This window comes from Hippocampus zosterae, chromosome 7, assembly GCF_025434085.1.
Source record: "Hippocampus zosterae strain Florida chromosome 7, ASM2543408v3, whole genome shotgun sequence".
Classification (NCBI taxonomy): domain Eukaryota; kingdom Metazoa; phylum Chordata; class Actinopteri; order Syngnathiformes; family Syngnathidae; genus Hippocampus; species Hippocampus zosterae.
In genome coordinates this window covers 6,331,805-6,353,678 of record NC_067457.1, presented here as the reverse complement: position 1 = coordinate 6,353,678, position 21,874 = coordinate 6,331,805, and the positions used below count along the sequence as shown (strand labels likewise).

The 21,874-nt window shown below is 44.3% G+C and overlaps 1 long non-coding RNA gene across 1 annotated transcript; it reads right to left on the bottom strand.

The window, feature by feature from the left end:
* Positions 1-5,178: 5,178 nt before the first annotated feature.
* On the bottom strand, positions 5,179-16,990 carry LOC127604005 (uncharacterized). Its single transcript, XR_007963182.1, has 3 exons — positions 16,933-16,990; positions 16,762-16,836; positions 5,179-5,921 (listed from the first exon to the last, which is right to left on the bottom strand). It is a non-coding gene; the product is annotated as an uncharacterized LOC127604005 (long non-coding RNA).
* Positions 16,991-21,874: the final 4,884 nt, after the last annotated feature.

Here is a 21,874-nt window from a genome sequence, read left to right as displayed (position 1 = left end):
CTTGGTACTACCCTGTTGAACTCTGCATCAACCTGCAACACACGGCAAAAAGCAATGGTAAGTACAGTAAATAGAGTTGGGCCAGTGTGAGAAAATACCGTTAAAAACAATAGTTTTATTTTATTTCTTAGAGTGGTGGTTATAATTCAATCATGGTAATATTTCACCCAAAAAATATTAATATAGTCATCATTTACTTTGCAGGGAACATGTCAGGTGAAGTTTTCTTCAGCCTTCAAAGCATCGCTGGAGCTCCAGCTTATTTTCTTCCGCTCCCTCTCCCTCTTTAAACAGACAAAAGATGTCCAGGGTCACCATGGACATACAGTAGTTCAATAAAAAGTAGTCCTAAAACACTTCAAAATCCTCCAAAATTCTGGCCCGCGTTGAGAAGCAGCTCTTCAGTAGATCTTAGCATTTGTAAAGAATATTGTAAAAAAAAAAATGTCACTCATATCGTCGTGTGTAGATTACTGACACTTCTTTTTGCGCATGCTAAATTATTACATTATTTGGTCAAAAAGGACAGAAAATAACTTCTCCACATTTTACCGTTGATGCAGAGTATTCTGGGTTGGCCTCACAGTGCCTGTACAGCATCCACGTATTACCCAGAATAAACAAAACAGCAACGGCACTCTCCAACATAAAGAGACCGTTTTAGGGGACCTCTACTTCCAGGGACAAACGTCTTTTAACCGTGTCAACTACCACAGTCCACTAAAACACAGAACGAGAGAAAAAAAAACAGTCCGATGTTGGTCGCGCATTTCCATCGCTTCTTTATTCAGGAAACTATACGGCTCAATTAGTGGACACTAAAACCTACTGGCGATATTAGCGGTTATGGAAAAAATAATGTATCTTACCTGCAAAAAGATGACGCTTGTCACAAGCAAAATCAAGTCCGCAGACGGCCTTCGGCGATCTTGTAGTGGCTTGTGTGTGGCGTACAGGTGCATTGGCGTACAGGTGCGATGATTTTCCTTTTTTTTCGACAGTTGAACGGCGGTTGCTCACCCTTACAAGGAGCATTACTGCCACCTACTGACCAGGGTGTGAAACAACTCAGGGGTGTATGAGCCGCTTGTTGTCAGTGATCTTCACTTTAAATGAATGAAATCTTCACTCTAAACTCTTGAGTACTTTGTATTTTGTACTTTGAGAGCGAACACGTCATCATTTAATATTTCAACACCAAAATGTGTTGGGAGGGGAAATAATAGCGGGTGTTAATTTGATAAAGATGATCTTCTATCCATGGATGGAGCGACTCAGGCACCTTGTGAGATTTATCCTCCATTTGCTCACCGGCCAATTTGTCTCCTTTCACCCAGTGGAATTTCGCATCTTTCCATAGTCCTTTCAGCCACCCAAGCAACCGTCTCATGAACTCTGAAACAGTTTCTTCTGTAAAGCAAGCTCGCCACGCGTTCCTTACTACCTCGCTGTGCCTTCATTACTTTCCTGCTGGGCTCAGCATAATTTCACCTTTGGAAAATAGCGACAGGGGCGTGCGTTCGATGAAAGCAAGCAAGAATGTGAATAAGTCACGGCGGCGACGGCTGCAAAGCAAGGGCTGACAAAAAACTTGCTCGGTCCCCCGAGAGGATGTGTGTACCATGCGTCCATGCCGTGCTTTATCAATGCATGACATCGGTGAATTTTAAATGTCTGCGTCTCGCAATCAGTCATCACTCTTGCCGCTCTCCTTGCGTGAATGCAGTCTGATTCATCACTCGGCTTTATCACTCAGGTGCATTCTTCTAAAATTGAATGTCGAGCCCATATCTTATTTATTGAGCAGGCGAGCGGAGTCAAAGGTGCCGCCTATAAAATGACTCCATCATGGGTCCTTTTGCTGACAAGGCCATTGGCACTTGTTTGATATTATTTTCTTTATGAATGACTGATGTATTGGAGACATTGGAGAGCAAACCGACAGCCGCCATCCATTATTAACATGGCGGCGGCGAGAGCCGGGCGACGAAAACTCATGAGAAAGTTGAAGTGAAACTGGTAGAGCGTGGAAAAGGTTAGCATTGATGAGCTGTGGAAGATTGCGGTCGGTAGAGTGATGATGAGTGGCAGCTACCTCGAGCCTCTTTTGTGTTGGTCAAAGGTAATGGACAGAGCGGCAAGTATGAGGGCGATCACTGAAAAACAGGGACAGGTAGAAAAAGTCCAGATTTTTTTGTTTCCAGCATCTGTTTGGAAGTTGTTCAAAATCAATCCATTATTTTCTCAAGGATATTGGGGTTTTGAAAGGCCGTGTAAACGTGAATATGCTAATTTTCAAGGTTTTTAACAACCCAATTAAGCCCCAGTGGCTTACCCTGTTTTGTAACCCAAATTGTCATCTAAACGTGATCAGGTTACCTCCTTTGAACAGAACATGGCTTTGTATTCTGAGCATTCTGAGATATTGCGATTGCCTGCCACAAATAGCTGAAAATACAGCAAAGTGTTGGAGGTATGAAGACTTGTCACCACACAAGGAGACACACACCGCCAGACAGCATTTGACTTGAGACAAAAAAACTTCTTTGCCCGTCTCAACCATTTGGAGATTTTTACTGCGCGTTTTTGTTTTTACTGGCCCACCACAGTAGCCCCTTTCAGACTTTAAAAAGCAGGTCTGAATCAAACGGAAGGCTTGAAAAATGCCTCCGCGGGGATAAACAAGCCACCGCAGACACTTTTCATCGAGGGGGACTGATGAGTTCTGTCAGAAAGTGAAGAAGAGTGCTGAGAAGAAGCAGGCTCTTGACAAGATGGCGCCTTCTGACAAGATGCAAACAGAGGCTGCATCCTGACCATCCCGGGGGCGGAAGACGTCGAAGGACAATGGCACAGAAGTGCAACACTGATCTTCCAAGGTTATCAAAAGGCCCTTGCGCCATCAAGAGAAATATTTCTCTCGGCATCGGCGGCGTGGGGGGGTTCGCACTTTCACATGTTTTATGTGTTAGCTGTTCGATGTTGAAGAAGTGAATGGGATAAGCCGCAGCGTATAATTTCAGGCGCTCAAATATAGCAGAGGTGGGTAAACAGAACTTCGCATTACCCACAGTAAATAGAGGTTTCTTTTTCAGCCCTTTCCAATTAATAAACTCATAACCTTTGAAAGCCCTTTGGAGAGGCTAGTCGACATTTGAGATCCCCCCCACCCCTGTTTGAAAAAAAAAACTGACTGAAGAAAAGCTGCCACAGGATGTCATACGGAAAGTTCTGAGAATTTTTGCGGGGCAAATGTAAGCTCTTTTATTTTTCATCTGGGTTTATTTGATTTAGACGTGAACAATGGCTCGTTTGTTCCTGGGCTGCTAATTAAATGCCGGGCTGGTGGTGATGAATGGAAACATAAATGCACAATTAGAGAACTCATATAGTGATGCCTCGGACCTAATTAAAATGTCTTGCGATTGAATTTTAAAGAAATGCTACGTACGTTGGCTATCTTCCAAATAGCGTCTCCCCATGCTGGAAAACGATGTGTGTATGAAGGCGAGGGAGCGTTACCGCCTCGCGCTTGCCGTCTTTTACCCTTCCCCCCCTCCCCCCACCCTCATTCTGCGCCGCTCTCAAGGTCAAACAGAGCGCTTCCAATTTTTCTGTCTTCTGTGCCGTTTTACATTTTCAGTGCCATCATTTTGACAAGAGGCAGATTCCCGCGTGCCAATCCTATTTGAACCTGTCACCCGCGCCTGCGTTCCTTCTAATGGGAGCGCAGGCAGGCGGACCGATCGGATACCGACGCCATTTGCAAGATGAGCACGAATCAGGCATTAGTGGCTTACGAGTCGACACAAAAGTCAGGCTGTGTGGGACCGATTTGTTCCGTTGACAATCACGCTCCAGCTTGAAGTTGATAGAAGTCATCCTTTTAACATGAATTGACCCCGACCTCTCGCTCCCCTGTCCTTCTTTCACACTTATTTCTGACATTTGCTACGCTCGCGGGCTTCCCGTTGTTGGAATTACAAATACTTTATTTTAGTTCAGGAGATTCTTCAGGTCCGTTCCTTGACTACTGATTTTATGGCAACTTTTTATTTTTACTCCCTGTATTTGAAAACAGGTAGATACTTTCTACTCCTTATTTTACCTAAATAGACTCGTTACAAAATTCGCCCTCCATGAAGGAAGACACAACATTAAAAAAAACAAAAAAAAGACAAAAGTAGAGTCAGGTGAAGTTAACGACTGCTTCGATCTTTCGGTCTGACAAGGCAGAAAAACAGGCACAGCAGCGACTTGGAGGAACATAAAACTTCAAATGGCAACAGATTAGGGGAGAGGAGCAAACTATTCCCCATTGCAATTAAAAAAAAAAAAAAAAAAGTTTGAGGGTGTTGGCGATATTCATGGCGAATATCGTCAAACAGCCTAAAACCCGTAATCTTCAAACACAAACAGGCAATGTGTATTTTTGTGGGGGGTGGGGTGGGGGGGGGGGGGAATTAAGCATTTTCTCTCACTCAGCTTGCAATGTTAGCAAAGCAAAGGGAACAGGCTCGAATAGCATCAGACGTGACACGTAGCATGAGTTTTTGGGGGGTTTTTTTCGTTTGTTTTTCTGTTCTTCTCAGTACAAGCACAAATACAAGTCAAAAGATCCATTTTTACTGGGTTGGCAGTGGATGAGTTTTCATACGAGTGATTCTTTTTGTGTGCGCAGGGATTTGTTTCTGTTGTGCCAAGTTATGAAAACATCCATCCTTCCATCCATTTTCCGATCCGCTTTATCCTCACGAGGCTCGTGGGGGATTCTGGAGCCCTATCCCAGCCGTCTTCGGGTAGTAGGCGGGGCGACACCCTGAACCGGTTGCCAGCCAATCGCAGGGCACACAGAGACAAACAACCATCTGCGCTCACACTCACACCTACAGACAATTTAGAGTGTTCAATCAGCCTGCCATGCATGTTTTTGGAATGCGGGAGGAAACCGGAGTACCCGGAGAAAACCCACGCAGGCCCGGGGAGAACATGCAAACTCCACTCAGGGAGGCTGGAATTGAACCTCTGCACTGTGAGGTCAATGCACTAACTACCAGACCGCCCAGTTATAAAATCATTCAAACAAATGACATTTTTGTTCTTTATTTTGGTTCTTAAGTACATTTCAGAGCCTGTACTTTTTTTCCATTTCAACAAAGTCAATCTTCTTGAAAGTCAAGTCAACCGAGCGCTCCCCAGGTATCCCTTTTTGTTGTGTTTGACAAGCAGCCAGGGTTCACCAACATTGAATCCAGCGCGTGTCTATTAGCGCGAGTCACCTCACCATCCAGGACCAGCGGCTGTCACAACAGCGCTCTCGCCCCATCCGCCACGCGGGTCATCTCGTCCGATCATCTTCAAGCCCCAATCTTGACAGCTACACCGCTGACGCTTTCACCCATGCCGCCTGCGCAGAAAGCACAACATGCTCGCAGGATGCCGGAGGAATATTTAGCGGAACGACCGTCTGCTGCAAACAACACGCCGAGCACGCGCTCCAAAAAGAATAGCCAAAGCATTCAGTATCACTCACAAGAGAGTGGAAGTGGAATCAACGCCTTATCTTTTTCTCTCTCTCTCTCTCTCTCTGAGAATGTGACTCTTTCATTAAAAGTGTAAAAAACAAAAGAGAAAAGACTGGTTGGATCGACCCTAAATGAAAAGGCAAGATGACTCAGTGTTAATCGTTGCAGTCAAAACCAGTGTGTAATGTAAGGAGCTGAGCCATGATAAACCGCAATATCAACTCCATCTTATCTCAGAAGTTGCTCAAAAAAAAAAAAAAAGAAAAAAAATATTAAATTCTGTGTTCTACGACTCACACAGATAAGATGTTCTCCCCGTCTGGCAGTCTTCTCTCTAGAGACTGCAGTTCCGTTGTAAACAAATGAGGTTGTCGGCGTGATGCTGATCATATCAGTCTGGGGGAAAAAAAATAATAATAATAATAAATTACAGGGGGTGGAGGGACTTCTGTAATTATTCATCATTGTGGTCAACAAAAAGACAAAAATAACCACACTGAACAGTTGGCGAAGAGGCGATTTTCAAATGTGCCGAAAACAACTGCGGTTTTGAGCACACAGTGAAACAGCTTGCTTGGAGCCCGAAAGCTTTTCTTCTCGTTCGACGTGCTGCGCTGGTGCTTGGCAGGTGAACTATTTTTCTCAAGCCAGTCACCTCCTCAAGTGTGGACTCATTAGTCCTCATTAGTGCTGATGAAGTACAAATACTTCTGGGATGGTGTGTCAAATCTCGTTCTGCCATGGCCGTTTATGATCGAACACATACGGCAAATCCACTGTGACGTACATTTGGCGCTTTATTAGACTTCCATCTGCCAAGCCACCTTTGAACTATCCCTGGGTCAAATTACAGTAATCCCTTGTTTATCGCGGGTAATGGGGACCAAAACTACCCGCGATAAACAAAAATTCGCAAAGTAGCTACCAATTAACGAATTTTTTTTAAAGTCCGCAAACGGTCCGCGAAAAGCTGCGAAAGTCAGCAAAACAACAGCGAGTCACATCGAGTAAAATATATAGTACTGTACTCCATGTATATGAAAAAAAAATACATTATGAATATGTTGAAAAAAATCTGCAATGCAACGAACCGCGAAATAGCGAGGGATCACTGTTTACCATAAAGTGGTGGGACGCCATAAAAAAAAAATATATATATATATATAGGGGCGGCCCGGTAGTCCAGTGGTTAGCACGTCGGCTTCACAGTGCAGAGGTACCGGGTTCGATTCCAGCTCCGGCCTCCCTGTGTGGAGTTTGCATGTTCTCCCCGGGCCTGCGTGGGTTTTCTCCGGGTTCTCCGGTTTCCCCCCACATTCCAAAAACATGCGTGGCAGGCTGATTGAACACTCTAAATTGTCCCTAGGTGTGAGTGTGACTGCGAATGGTTGTTCGTTTCTGTGTGCCCTGCGATTGGCTGGCAACCGATTCAGGGTGTCCCCCGCCTACTGCCCGAAGACAGCTGGGATAGGGCTCCAGTGAGGATCAAGCGGCTCGGAAGATGAATGAATGAATATATATATATATATATATATATACCCACGCAGGCCCAGGGAGAACATGCAAACTCCACACAGGGAGGCCGGAGCTGGGATCGAACCCAGTACCTCTGCACTGTGAAGCCGACGTGCTAACCACTGGACTACCGGGCCGCCCCTATATATATAGTTATAGTAAATAAATAAATAAAATACAATTCATGACTTCATCACATTTGCCTTATAATTCAAATACAAACAACCGTCGTCGCTGTCATGTTGTGAATGTTCACGCGCAGTCTTGGGAAGGAATGAAGTATAAACATTTTGTTAGAATACTCGATTTTATCTGTTGATCTGGTAACTTTTTCTGGTCCATTTACAGATCGCATAAAGCAGCAAAAATAAATAAATAAATAAATGGAAGCAATACCGACCCGTCATTATTTGACCTCCGTTCTCAGCCGTCATTACATCAATCAAGCTGGACCATTTCTTCTTCTAAAGGGCCGGAGAAGCTGCTAACAAAGCCATCGCCATAGTAACCAAGACTCCCTCCGGGAAGATAACAAACCCGTTCATGGTCCTTGTCCCGCAATTGAGTCAGATAGAGCAGGGCTCCTTGAGGGTGCAGTTTGCTATTTACGATAAAGGCATCTTCTTTCTCCATTTTTGTGTGAAGTTTAAGCCCTAAACTCATGCATACATCCAGATTGAAACGGACTTTTTAGCCCCACTTCATCTTCGCTGCGTCTTTCCGTTCCATTTAATCAATTAAACGGTGAATTGGTTTCAAGGCGATTCAGAACCGTGCAAGACATTGAGAAATCATTAAAAGGCGGTTATTTTCCTCTCACGGGGTTAAAATGCTTCACAAGGTCCCGCACCAAAGTGACACTGATTGTAATTATCCGCCGAGAATGTTCCTATTAATCCACAACTATTTAACTCATTCACTCCCAAAGACGTTTTTAAACGTCTTTTCAGACTTGGTTCAGAATTGGCTGGTACTGAATGAGTTAAGGACTCGGCGCGCAAAGTGATGCTTCAAAGTCACATCATGGAGAAAATTTGATTCTTCTGCCCTGGCTTAAAAAAAGTGTTTGATCAACTTAGAGAACTATGTTTGAAATCGCCATACACGGAACACATAAAAAAAAAAGAATAAGAACACTGTTTAAACCTCTTGCTGCCTTGTATGACCCTTAAAAATAAAAGACCTATAGGTGATTTGATTGAAAAAAAAATAGACCGATGTAGTCTTGTGTGTGGGCGTCATAACCAAAAATACAAATTATTCAATGTTCCTGAGTGATGCGAGTTATTCAAAATGTTATGTTGTGGGTCAACAATTTGATGAAACTATTTAAAAAATGTTTTTCCAAAAATGCAACCCCCCCAAAAAAAAACATTACAAAAAAAAAAATACTAAACATATAAAGGGTCGCATTGACCCAACGGACACCGCAGGACGCCATCTTTGCCAGGGATGTCTTTGTTGCGCTCACGTAAACATCGGAGTGTCATCGGGATGCATTTACGGTCGATACACTTGATCATTCTGGCGCCACCCGACCTGACAGCAGGCAAATTTATCCGTCTGCTTTTGATGCGCAAACATGCGAGCGTCCTCCAAGGATGGATGATGGAAAAAGACGGATGAGGCAGGAAAATGGATGAAAGCGGGCCCAACAATTAAACGCTTGCCATTCGTCTACGAGAAGTCGGGATGGGGGGGGGGGGGATAATTTTTCAGATGTGCTCGTCCTTACAAGGCTAATGGTGTGTCCCGGGTGGGGTTGGCGGTGGTGGCGGGAGGGGTGGTGGGAAACAGAGTTCCAAACAATCCCAGCCAGGTGAGCACCCCGCTGGAGGCAGAGAGGTGCCCTTCACTAATGCATGCGGGAGTGCATATGATTGATTTTTCTTTTTTTTCTCTCGCTCGCTCCTCGCAGGTGTCTTAATGTCGTAATGCATCGCTCTGTCACAGAGAGCGGGCTTGGCGATCTGCCCTTTCCATAGACTGATCTCCCCCTCGATGGGATGAGACCGGGGTATTATAAATAAACGAAGGGGAGGCTGTGAGAGGAGGTCCGGAGGAGGAGGAGGAGAGGGATGGCCGACAAGCGTGATTACACCGCGCAGAAACACGCACATTAGTATCTTTTATCCCCGCCAAGCTGTCTTACGACGACGTTGTTTCATTTTTATCGGTGACCCTTTGAGGTCAATGGAAAGAGTTGGAGATTAATGGTGAGCTTTTAAAAGTTTTTTTTTTAAAGTCTATTGATCATTTGAAATTTGTTTGATGAGTTTTGTTTATGCACGAATCAGCAGAAAGGGAAACAAGTTTTGTTATCTTCATTTTGAGTTGACTCGATTTCATGTTCCAGGAGCTAGAAGTAGGGTTTCAAATGAGGGTTTCAAGACAAGCTGGGTATTTAAAGTTAGGTTTTCAAGGCGGAGTAGGGTTTCAATTTAGGATTAGAAGAAATGGTTTGGGTTTTAAATCAGGATTTCAAGCCAAGGGTTGGCTTGAAATCAGGTTTCAAGACTGTATGTCAAGTTAAATGGGTGAGGTTTAAAATTGGGATTTAAAGTTTCCAGGCTGGACAGACAGTTTGTTTCAGGCTTTCAAATGTGGGTTTCAAAGTAAGCTTTTAAACAATGGTTCGGGTTTCAAATTAGGTTTTAGAGGGCAGAGCTAAAATTTCAAATTTGGATTCAATCCAGTGTTGTTTTGAAGTCATGGTTTGAAATGATGTCGGCCGGTGTCGCAAAGCGTACAAAAGTAACACCGCAGGGTGACTGGACTCTGTTGACAAGAATTGAGGAGTTTTTTTGTTGGCCTTTAATTTACTCCCCATTTTGACCGTGACAAGTGCCAACGGTTGCGTAGCATCCTGGAGCTCTGCTGTGCGCCACCATTATGGCCTTTTATCGGGGAGGGGGGGCTCCAAGTGCTCTCCAACACTCTTATCCTCCCTTTCTGCCAAGCAACACCTTAGCGGGGGAACATCTGATGAGAGTGAGCCATTTTCGTGTACATTAGAAAAACTTCACATTTTTCCTTGTCGTAAGGCAGGAAGGGGGGGAAAATGTGCTTGGGGGTCATATTTGATTAGGTGAGATAGGTGTGGTAATTTGCTGAAAGGTTTCAAAGAAAGGAAGAATTTTTAGACGCAGTCAAGGCATTGGTTTGGTGACGTCACATCTCTGCTCAACAGATCGTGCGGTTCCGTTGACGTGATCGAGCTGCGATCGTCGACTCTCGCCGGGGTGGTTCGTGGCCAAGCGAGAAGCGATTGGGATGCGATTCGGCGGCGAAAAATCAGAGACAAGAGAGGCTCGCCGTCAGAAAAATGGTGGATAGTCGGGTATCCGTTCTTGCTACAAATGGAGGAATTCAAAGTATTTTCGGCTCTTTGTCATGAGGGAGAGAAGAATGGAGCTGGAGACTTAGCATTCTGCGCACTGTCGTGAGAGAAACCCAAAATGGAGGTAAATAAGACGGTTGAGGCCGACGTCAGCATTAAAACAATGAATATTGCTTTCCTCTTCCCCCCCCCCCCCCTGCTCGTCAGCTCCAGAGACCTGATAGCATCGAAAACAAAGAAATAAATAAACGCTGGAAATAACCATCGGCTGTTGTTCGAGAAGTCATTTCGCGATTACTTTGCCCACTCGCGTAAGATCAGCGACTTATTACTGCCTCTGAAAAGCAGCACTTTGATATATAAAAACGAAAAAAAAACAAAAATAAATTGGAAGGAAAGATGGGGAATGGAGGAAGGGAAGAAAGGCTGTGCAGAAAAACGTCTGTGGGCTGAAAGAAGCAAAGATCTTCAAACTCCCCCGCCCAAAAAAAATCCTATCCAACAAGATCCGAAAGCCGAATCGCTGCATGTTTATTCCCTAGTGTTAATCATTGCTTTGCAGACTTGCAAGATAACACAGTGCTCCACTTTCCAACTGAAATCTTAATTGGGTCACACTTTGTCTGGCAAATGGACGGAATGAACAGTACTTGAAGATCCATTAGTGAGAACGTGAAAAAAGGACTACTAAAAGCAAAAGCGTGAGTCACTGAACACGTGTCAGACAACCTCTTAACTCATTCACTCCCAAAGACGTTTTTAAACGTCTTTTTGGACTTGGTCCAGAATTGGCTGGTACTGAATATTTCCTTCAAAAGGCTCACAACCACCTAAAAGGGGCAACCTGTGCAGGACATTTGACAGTCAATGTGGGGGAATTGCGTCCTGTGTATTTGCCCATGTCCAAGTTGATTCCAGCGCATTTACATGCTCTATGATTAGCTGATTCCTCTTGACAGAGTGAAACCAAAGACCCTAACAAATCATCTGAAAGGAACCCGAACATCAGATTTATGATTTGTTGTCGCAAGTGAAAGTTTGCATAAATTCCCATCCCTACCGCATAACCCGAAAAAGTTTCCGCTAAGCGGCGGGTGAGCCTGACGGCATTTCTCAGCCTCCGTTTTTGCCGTCATATTTCATCACGCGTCGTTTTTTGCCGGCCAATTATTTGCTTATTAATTTCCCCACCGCTGCGCGCAAGCCGGCTCGTTAAACGAAACACGCGGGTTCCGTGCCAAAATTACTGTTGATAAATCATTCAAAAAGTGCGCTCGTACTGATGATACATGCCTTCGCCCTCTCGGGGGTTTCCATTTAAAACGGCGTGACAGAGTCGGTAATAACCGCCGCGGGCCTCGGGTCGGCCGCTGTTAATCAATGCCTCGGATCGTTTGGGCTCTTGAGCGCAAAATCATTCCCCGTGTAAGAGCGGCGAGAACGATGTACCTTTGAACGGCTCCGAAACGCAAGATGCCTGACGTCGGCGTGATGAAGAATGAATAAACGTGAAGGTCAGAGTACAATTCGACAGAACTAGCCTTGCAGTTGGAGAGCGGCGGCCGTGACGCACGCCGTCACTGGGCGGTCATTAGCTTTTTAAAAACGCACACGAATCCGCCTCAAAGGCAACAGTCGTTGACTTTTAATTACACCGCTTGTTTTGTCGGCAGCAAGCCTCCCATTTCCTCTCTCTCTCTTTTTCATTCCCTCTCTCTCCCTGCCCCTCAAGACTAATCAGGTGATGGACGTTTGTCATTGGCCTTCACGACCGGACACAGATGGTTTCTGACGACGTTCTGTCATTTTGTCAACGCCCCGCCAGGCACCGTATGATGGTGTCAACACATAAAAAAAAAAAAAAAAGGTAACAGTCTGACACATTACCAATGGTGAGAAGGCTTCAAATGTGCCACGAATGAAACGGATATGGACGGATGCATCTCAGCACGCCTCCGCGGGTTTGTGGATTTGCTACATGGATGTCAGGATTTTATCAGTCCGAATGAATTGATAGAGAGAAAAATACACCAAAATAATAATCGATACTTACTATGCAGGCAAAAATAAACAAAAATTCGCAAAGTAGCTACCAATTAACAAATTTTTTTTAAAGTCCGCAAACGGTCCGCGAAAAGCTGCGAAAGTCAGCAAAACAACAGCGAGTCACATCGAGTAAAATATATAGTACTGTACTCCATGTATATGAAAAAAAAATAAATTATGAATATGTTGAAAAAAATCTGCAATGCAACGAACCGCGAAATAGCGAGGGATCACTGTTTACCATAAAGTGGTGGGACGCCATAAAAAAAAAAAATATATATATATATATATATATATAGGGGCGGCCCGGTAGTCCAGTGGTTAGCACGTCGGCTTCACAGTGCAGAGGTACCGGGTTCGATTCCAGCTCTGGCCTCCCTGTGTGGAGTTTGCATGTTCTCCCCGGGCCTGCGTGGGTTTTCTCCAGGTGCTCCGGTTTCCTCCCACATTCCAAAAATATGCATGGCAGACTGATTGAACACTCTAAATTGTCCTTAGGTGTGAGTGTGGGTGCGAATGGTTGTTCGTCTCTGTGTGCCCTGCGATTGGCTGGCAACCGTTTCAGGGTGTCCCCCGCCTACTGCCCGAAGACAGCTGGGATAGGCTCCAGCACCCCCCGCGACCCTAGTGAGGATCAAGCGGTTCGGAAGATGAATGAATGAATGAATATATATATATATAAATGAAAAATAGAGGGAAGTATGTATATACTGTACATATTTTTTTCTCTCTATTTTTCATTTTTATATTTTTTCATCTAACTCACAATAATTTCATGTAAAGCGTGCGCAAACGCCGCGGTGCAAACCGCTTAATACCTTTGAAACCATTGTAAACCGAGGATCCCCGTGTACTAGCTTCTACACCCAATTTTCACATGACACCGTAAAGGTACTCCATTAAATAGCACAGAGCTAAAGAAATTGTCGACCATCAATCACAAAGGAATAAAATAAAATACGAGCGGAACATTTGAGACATTCTTCCTCCCCTTGAGGCTTCAGACACTCTTCCCTATGTCTCAGGTGACATATGTCCACAACAAGCGGGCCTTGTGATGAGCCGCCGGCCATCGCAGGTGACGTCCAGGCCTGGGGAGCCTGGCACGAAAAAGGATGAGATAGCGGAGGTGACGCCGCGTCTCGGAGGAAATCTCATTCTTTTCCGAAGTGATGACGAGCACTACGCCACTGCCGCCGAGGGAACGAGCTGGAGCGACACAGGCGGCTACTTGGGCATCGCTCATATTTTGGAAGAGGAAGAGAACGCCTCTTGGGATATTACACCTGGAGGTGGATACTTTGTCAAGCCCCGGTTAAACGCAGCAAATGGACAGAGGATGGAAACACACCGGTCTTAATGCCCATTGCCAGCCTCCAAACAGATGGATTGGCCATGTGACACAACGTGCAGGCTTCAGGGACGGCGGTCGATACACGTGAGACATGAAAGATTTGGTCCTCACATCACCCTCATGCGATGAAAGAGAACCTCACAACTCCCACCCGCTTTTCAGCCTCCCCTGCCCACCTCTGGCTGCATTATTAAGGACAGAGTAGACTCAGTAAAGGCAGGGAAGGAAGCAAAACGGTAACTTAAGCAGCTAAAATGGTACGAAAATACGTTCAGCTCGGGAAAGAAAAAGGCAACAAGTGTGTTTACTGTATATATAAAGATAAAATGGCACTAAAACAAACAGCACTGGGAACCGTTTTTTTTGTTTGTTGTTTTTGGTTTATTTCTTGCAAGAAAGATGCTTAACTCATTCACTCCCAAAGACGTATTTAAACGTCGTTTCACACTTGGTCCGGAATTGGCTGGTACTGAATGTGTTAATTGTACAGATCAGACGCATTGAATTCAGTGCACGAGGTTTCTGGATGAACACGGCAGCTGCTGTCGCGCTTGTACTAAACATGAGCAGCTTCGTCATGACACAATTGCAGGCTGGGTTAATCTAAAAAAAAAAAAAAAATTAATGACTACAATGTGGTTTAAAAAAAAAATGAGATTGAATAAATGGGAACACGTGAGAGAAATCCTAATAGCGCAGAGTGAAATGAAGTGAGCAGAAACAAACTCTTGTAATCTTGTGGAAGCATGTGACCGGGTGACGTGATCGTTTCTCACAAACGCAGCTTGTGCAGTGCCCCCCCCCCCCGCCTTCTCCCCCCTCGCTCATACATATGCACCATGTGCTTCATTAGACAGATGCCGCTCTGGATTACATCATAATTTTTAATTAATTCATTTTTTTTTTTAAACAAGATTAAAATCGTAAAGAGTTGCAGTGAAGGCATGCGGCGGCCGGTTCATTCCATCGTTTCAAATCATCTGCGCCATATTTCGATGCAGGAATGGAGGGAATGGAGAATGATTGGCTGCAAAGCAAATAATCATCATGGCCGAGGTAGCCTTCCTGTCACAAGGGTTTATATTCTTCTTTAAAAACAAAAAGAGGTGAAATTATACAGTGGTAATATACCAAGCGAGAAAGGACACAAGGTTTTGCGACTAACGTGGCAACTGCTTTCACGACTGTACAAAATAAAAGCCAAATCATGATGACAATGAATGATTGTTTCTGGGCATCATGCACAGTCATCAATAAGTGTGCTCTAGTTGTTTCCAATTACGCAACCGTATATCTTAATAAATCTAATTTGCATGCCGCACCTTTTTTTGCATGGCGGGATCTATAAATAGTCACGCATGACCTCAGTAAATAAAGCAGTAAAAACGAGTGCCGTGTCACGACGTGGGAGGCTGTTGGGGGTAATGTGGGGAGCTGGGCCCCCCGCAATGCCAGATGTTGTGCAAGGAGTCGTGCTCAGGTCGACACTAATTGCGTCCTTCCCAGAGTTGATGTTATTTCATTGTGAGCGCCCAGCGAAAGGTCAGGTCTAAATTGTGAGAGAGTGGTGAGAAACTCTTTCGAGGTTCACGAATCGAAAATCCCTTTGGGGGTTGCTCGGTACGCAATGTGGGCGAAGTGTACTTGCGTCATCGTGTTAATTTGCCTCTCGTGTTATTCTCCTGTGGTGTCGGTAATGCTAAGCAACTTCCATATTCAGCAAGTGTTAATTTGATGCTCAGCGCTTAAAAAAATAATAATAATGATGAAAATAATACATACATGGTATAAAATGTGACTCTCACTTTTAGCTAATTTTTTTCCCGCCCTTGACATAAAAAAAAACGAGCAAATGACATTCAAAACAAATTATGTGCTTTGTTTTTTTTTTCCTTGCTGGAATGTTCTATTTCCCGCTCCTGACAACAAACAAGCTTTGAAATATATATATATTTTTTTTGCCAGTACACTGAATTTATTTTTTTAATTGAATATATTCTAATCATGTGCAACCCCCCAAAAAGAAGGGTTTTTTTCTGTGTTTTTTCCCCCCAGCATTAACCTTCAACAACTTCTACTCAAATACTAGAATCTTTTCGGGGTTTTAAGTAAGTGTATTTAATCTTGACTGCACAATTTTCTCTTACAATTTGTTCCAGGCAGCTGGAAACAATTGTTCAAAAATAAATAAATAAAAATTGAGTCTACTCTGGCCGCCTATACTTGCCTCAATCGGTTTCAAGGCATGTACTGGAAATAATTGTATATTCGTGACTATAAATCAACTTCCATTGAGTCCACTTAGACTTTATCCTTTTGGTCAAATTTAGATTGTTCAAAGAATTACCTTGGTTTCAAAACAATCTATACAATTCCTGTCAACTTGTCCTGTAGTTGTGAGAAAACACTTGGCAGTGTTTGTTGGCAACAAAGTTTTGGCGTTCAAGCAGCATGTGCTGTTTTTGTGTGTGTGAGACGCCCACACAAAATCTGTTTATTTTAGTGAGGTGTGACTAACAGGAGGAAAAGGGTGGCAGGTACAGGACTGCCCCGCAGTCCCTTTGTGTTCCCCGGTGGAGAATGTGTTGTTGTTATGATCGCACTACTGTATATTGTTGTCAGTCTCCCGGCTTTTTAACTCATTCAGTACCAGCCAATTCTGGACCAAGTCTGAAAAGACGTTTAAAAACGTCTTTGGGAGTGAATGAGTTAAAAAGAAAATAAAGCTGTGGAAGTAAGCAGTGCGGAAACAAAAAATAAATAAAACATGTTTAACTTCACTATTTGTGCAAGGTCTATTGAATTTGGTTCACCTGTGGATATAAATTGTGCCTCTTTATCGGTGGAGACGGAGAAAAGACGGTAAGCAGCCACAGGCGCGAGTGAAGGGCAGAGCAGGGGGCGAAAGATTTATACTCAAAAGAAGAAGAAATAACCACGACCCTGGGTCTCCGCTGCTTGTTGGACAGAATATCTTTTACCTTGAGGATTCATGAATGTTGTATATCACTCAGTCCTTGAACAAATCCAGCTCGGAAACAAAAGACCACATCACTCTGAAAAGAGAGAGAGAGGTGGGTGACCACCGAGTAAGAATGCACTGATGAGCATGAATTTTGTGAAATAGACACTGTTGGAAGACCAGCACGTACGTGAACATCATGCAAGCGGGATAAAGGTTTGTGGTCGTGACACACAGGTGGGTGGACACTTCTATGGGCGATACATCAGGGGTTGAGATTTGAAAATAAAATGAGGAAAAGTGTGAAAGAAAAAGTTAAATCAGTCAGGAGTCAAACGCTGAGTCTGTGACAACAAATAAATGAACATATTTTATTGTCACCTAGCGACACGCCCCCCCCACCGCTGCGGCTACAATGCAATAAAATCACTCACAAACACGCACGCAAGCGAGATCCAATCCCGTCTTAGTGTTCTTCAATAAAAAATCCCTTTGGACAAGCATGATGGAGAGCCACTCGACTGTGGAGCAGGAATACTCAGAAAACGAATTGCGGGTAAAATATTACCCCGCTGGCAGATGGCTTGCCAATCCAAATTAAAAAAAAAAAAAAGTTGGAGTGGTCGGGTTTATGCCTCACCCTTGACTGATGCTATATTTCACCTTTTTACACATGCTGACCCGCCTTCCCACACACACACACACACACACACACACACACACGCTGACAGAGAGGTTATTCTATAGGCATGCCTTACAGGAAGTCCGGTGGTACCGTAAATTACTGAAACTTTACCCATGAATCACAGGCATGAATCCTCACCTTTTTAGATTAAAAGAAAGATTAAAAGTAAAAATAAGCACACAAATCTGTTCCTGTGTATGAAATTGATTTTTCATATCATTTGAGTTGAAATTTTATGGATAAGATAGTGTTTGCATGAGCACTCAATAGATTTAATCGAGACACTCGATAGCGTCGCTATTGCTGCACTGTCAACACGACATTTTGTTGCTGTAACACACTTTTGGGTGTTGAACACTTCAGTAAATGTTACTTTAACGCCGGGTAGTGTGGATGCGTATTGACTCTTTGTCAATATTTACAATTAACACCCTGCCGGTGTTAAATCAACACCAGCAAACGTGCTGTGCAACTGTTTGAAAAGTGTGATTTATTTCACAATACTCAGTCCACAGCATTGATCTAGCACTTGACATCCCCCTGTGCCTGAGGGATGGAAGGTCACGGACATTCAGTGTTGTCAAACGTCAAATCATTTTTGCTAGACGCGGACGGCCGAGAACAGCGGCAATGTGCTATAAATTGTGCTATATGTGCTATAAATTTTGGTCAAAAATAAAATGCTAAAAACAACCCAAAAAATATTGTGTATGGAGTTTCATTCAATCTAACCGTAATATCTTCACGGCACTGCTCAGAGAAAGTCGAATTCAAGAGTGTAATATAGATTTTCTTCTTTCAAGGTATGCCTTGGAAGTCAAAAAGGAGATTTATGGCATAAATGTTTGACAATGGCCGCAGACTGCCGATCGAAGCGCGTCCAATTCAATTTAATTAAAACAAGCTCCCGGGCGAAAGGGTGGAACGTCGGCGTGGAAAAGCCCAGAAACGTGCTGATCAAAGTCTTCACCCCCTCCCTCCCCCCGCCCCCTCACCATTACCTTATTGCAAGCGTGTGCGGTGACTTTGTCCTGGTGTCGTGAAACAGGTGACACAGCAGAGCATCTGCTCATTAAGATGGAATCCAACACATGCTTGACATCTTGCCACGTGGAAAGCGCCAAGTTATTTTGCATATTTAAAGGGGACTTTTATCAAAAGTATATAAAGGATCAAGAATTATAGTCATAATTCTCGCCGTGGTGAAATCAGCTTCATTCAACCATCCTCTGCCCTTTACCAACTTCACCAATCAGGCGACTAAATGCCACATTTCTTTGATTGCATACGTTTTCCTTTTCCACCTGTTCTCTGTATCTTATCGCTAAGGAAGAGCCCGGACAACTCTGCGGAGAAAACTAATTTTCGCAGCTTGTACCTCGTTCTTTCGGTCAGGACCAAATTTAACACCCGCACAATTAAAATGAGAGGCACAGGGAGATGATAAACACAAGTGGGGGAATAGTGAGATTGAAAAGGAAACGGGTCTGTTAACAGTTTCTCATAGTGACACCCTTCGGGTAGACATCGTTGGGAGATGGGTTGTGAGGTGGATACATTTTCTCCGCAATAAGCTCACTGGGAGATGAACATTTGGTGTGATTTACAGCAGGGGGAGCGTAGGGTGAGAGGGTTTTATTATTGGTTGATCACAACAGAGGTGACAACTATTAAACACGGGCCTCTGGGCGTTCAGTGGGAGAGATGAATGAAGTTCAGGTGAGTGAGACGCAGGTGAGTGAGACGCATCCCCAACATGGGATGAGGTACATTAAGGTGGGCGGGCACTTGTTGAGCAAAAACGGCAACGATGGCTTCAAATTTGTATGAAATGGTAGCAGGGAAGATAAATGTTGGAATAGGTGGAGGAAGAACAAGTGAAATGCGACGAGAAAAGCAGTAGACGGTGGAAAACGTGCGAGTCAATTAGGAGACAAAAGGGAATGTAGCGTATATTGTAATAAAAGCGATTTCGGTTTTAATAAACATCTGAGCCTCTCCGACAGAAACGCATTAAAGCTTGACAGAACAAAAAAAAAAAGGCAATAATCTGAGATGATTTTCAATTAAGAAGACACAGCACAGCAGTCCCCCGCTTTGAATTCTATAAATGTAATTGAACATGCGTATGATATATATTACCAAAAAAAATGGTACGCACTCATATGAAGAAATATTTCTTCGCTGATTGACACGGGAACAAAATGATCATGCAGCAGGACATCGTTCATGATCCATCATTTTTCATTGCACTTTCGAGTTATATGAAACAATATTTTAAACAAATTATAAGAAAAATAAGTTAATGCACGGGGCGGCCCGGTAGTCCAGTGGTTAGCACGTCGGCTTCACAGTGCAGAGGTACCGGGTTCGATTCCAGCTCCGGCCTCCCTGTGTGGAGTTTGCATGTTCTCCCTGGGCCTGCGTGGGTTTTCTCCGGGTGCTCCGGTTTCCTCCCACATTCCAAAAATATGCATGGCAGGCTGATTGAACACTCTAAATTGTCCCTGAGGTGTGTGTGTGAGCGTGGATGGTTGTTCGTCTATGTGTGCCCTGCGATTGGCTGGCAACCGATTCGGGGTGTCCCCCGCCTACTGCCTGGAGATGGCTGGGATGGGCTCCAGCACCCCCCGCGACCCTAGTGAGGATCAAGCGGTACGGAAGATGAATGAATGAATGAATGAATGAAGTTAATGCACAGGTGCACTATTCATGACGTATTGATTCATCGGGACACCCTGAACTGGTCGCCAGCCAATCGCAGGGTGCACTTCGATGAACAACCATCACATTCACACCTAGAGACAATTTAGAGTGTTCAATCAGCCTCCCATGAATGTTTTTGGAATGTGGGAGGAAAATGGAATACCCGGAGAAAACCCACGCAGGCATAACATGCAAAATCCACACAGGGAGGCCGGAACCGGAATCGAACCCTGCACCTCTGCATACAAATAAAGGAAGTGCAGATGTTTTCAAGCTGGAAAGACGGTGCCTATGTTGCGTTTGTGTCTGCACAATAGAAACAGAGTCAGAGTGCTTCCGCGTCACATGCAGTAGTCATCAAAATCCGAATCAAATGCGGCATTTAGTGGCAAACGCGGATACGGCATAATCTCTACTCATATGACATTCATCGTTATCTCCGTTCACTTTTTTTTTTTTGTGGTCGTCGTTATCGCTGGTGTCACACTGCTGCCCATGCAGCCAGCATCTTCCCTTATCTGGCACAAACGCGACAGGTGGTCCGTCTTAAGTCAGATCTGCCATACCCGAGATGTACTCTCTGAGCGCGTGCGAGCGTGAGCGCACACACACACACACACACACACACACACAGACAAAGGAGTAGGAGGCAGAAAACGATGAATTATTCTGCTTGATAGCACACCTGTCGTCTTAAAGGGTTTTTTTTGTGTGTGTGTGTGTGTGTGCGAAATGAACACCGCACCACACGACAAAAGAGCCTGTCTTCCATCTTCACATGCCATGTGTTTGTCAGCCACAGTTGCGAGCAGGAACTTTTTGGTTTTGTTTTTTTTTTTAATGGCGGCGACTCAAAATGAGAAGCCGTAAAGGACGTATCCAAAACAATACAGCGTGGAAAAGTGATGTTTCGTTCACGGTTCGAATCTTAAATATATCTTTTGTGACATCAGTCCTGGAACTTTTCTGGCACACTGGCAATATACTCTCTTGCCTAATACCGTGGCTGCTGTCACTTCTGTGACATTTTCTGGATACAGCTGACAAAAAGCCAAGCCGCGCGCTTGTGACTCATCACAATGCGTCATGGGGACTAAAATGACGAAACTTTAAATGAGGGGAGTGGCAAAATAATAACACGGTAGGACGCCGGTGTTCTTTATCGCCGTCAGTAAACAATATCAATAAAAATGTTCTCGTCACCGGCAAAGGAAGCACTTGATTTAAAACCAACACGGTACATAACGTGCGTATTATTTTTGTCATGTTCAGTCATTCAGTTATTAAAAAAAAAAAAAGTCATCATTATGTGATTGGTCTCCGGCTACTGCTACAGGGGGGAAAGTGGTTGATATCACGTGAGAAACGGGCGGCCCGGTAGTCCAGTTGTTAGCACGTCGGCTTCACAGTGCAGAGGTACCGGGTTCTGCGTGGGCTTTCTCCGGGTGGTCCGGTTTCCTCCCACATTCCAAAAACATGTGTAGCAGGCTGATTGAACACTCTAATTTGTCTCTAGGTGTGAGTGTGAGTACGAATGGTTGTTCGTTTCTGTGTGCCCTGCGATTGGCTGGCAATCGATTCAGGGTGTCCCCCGCCTACTGCCCGAAGACAGCTGGGATAGGCTCCAGCACCGCCCGCGACCCAAGTGAGGATCAAGCGGCTCGGAAGATGAATGAATGAATGAATCACGTGATTAAACATCCACGATCCTTTTCTGATCCGCTTTTAGCACAAGGGTGCT